Genomic DNA, 1077 nt, shown 5'->3' on the forward strand with positions numbered 1-1077 from the left:
CCAGGCGGTCTCCCATCCAAGTACTGACCAGGCCCGACCCTGCTTAGCTTCCGAGATCAGACGAGATCGGGCGTGTTCAGGGTGGTATGGCCGTAAGCAAATATTGCGCCTACCAAAGGGCCTTTTAAAGATACTATATCACCACGCTTTGCTCTTTCGTCTATACAGGGAGCGCCTGCAGATTGCCAGACACACTCACAGCTTTTAAAATGTCAAATCAGAATGTACAAAGTGGCTATAAGGATCACAAATGTAGTGCAGTAAAAAGATTAATATTTACTGTTGAAATGTAGAATACGTTAGCATAAAATTGAAAAGAAAATGATCGATGAGCTTAGGAATGATGAAAGCCATCATTTAACTGGATTTGTGTCATTTCTATACCGGCAAGTCATGATCTAGCTATTTCCTTCCCACCCTGTCGGTGTCCACTGAAAAAGCAGCAGCGCCCTCTGCTTTTTGTAAAGAGGAGTGAAAAAGCTTACAGCACCTGGTATTCCCAGGCGGTCTCCCATCCAAGTACTGACCAGGCCCGACCCTGCTTAGCTTCCGAGATCAGACGAGATCGGGCGTGTTCAGGGTGGTATGGCCGTAAGCAAATATTGCGCCTACCAAAGGGCCTTTTAAAGATACTATATCACCACGCTTTGCTCTTTCGTCTATACAGGGAGCGCCTGCAGATTGCCAGACACACTCACAGCTTTTAAATGTCAAATCAGAATGTACAAAGTGGCTATAAGGATCACAAATGTAGTGCAGTAAAAAGATTAATATTTACTGTTGAAATGTAGAATACGTTAGCATAAAATTGAAAAGAAAATGATCGATGAGCTTAGGAATGATGAAAGCCATCATTTAACTGGATTTGTGTCATTTCTATACCGGCAAGTCATGATCTAGCTATTTCCTTCCCACCCTGTCGGTGTCCACTGAAAAAGCAGCAGCGCCTCTGCTTTTTGTAAAGAGGAGTGAAAAAGCTTACAGCACCTGGTATTCCCAGGCGGTCTCCCATCCAAGTACTGACCAGGCCCGACCCTGCTTAGCTTCCGAGATCAGACGAGATCGGGCGTGTTCAGG

The 1077-nt window shown here is 45.0% G+C and overlaps 1 non-coding gene and 2 pseudogenes across 1 annotated transcript; all 3 read right to left on the reverse strand.

The window, feature by feature from the left end:
• Window positions 1-98, reverse strand: LOC129115907 (5S ribosomal RNA; annotated as a pseudogene; the record flags this gene model as incomplete).
• Window positions 99-478: 380 nt separating this feature from the next.
• Window positions 479-597, reverse strand: LOC129115905 (5S ribosomal RNA). Its single transcript, XR_008533294.1, has one exon. It is a non-coding gene; the product is annotated as a 5S ribosomal RNA (ribosomal RNA).
• Window positions 598-975: 378 nt separating this feature from the next.
• LOC129115906 (5S ribosomal RNA) lies at window positions 976-1077 on the reverse strand (annotated as a pseudogene; the record flags this gene model as incomplete).

The sequence above is a fragment of the Anoplopoma fimbria genome, unplaced genomic scaffold (genome assembly GCF_027596085.1).
Source record: "Anoplopoma fimbria isolate UVic2021 breed Golden Eagle Sablefish unplaced genomic scaffold, Afim_UVic_2022 Un_contig_2129_pilon_pilon, whole genome shotgun sequence".
NCBI classification, from domain to species: domain Eukaryota; kingdom Metazoa; phylum Chordata; class Actinopteri; order Perciformes; family Anoplopomatidae; genus Anoplopoma; species Anoplopoma fimbria.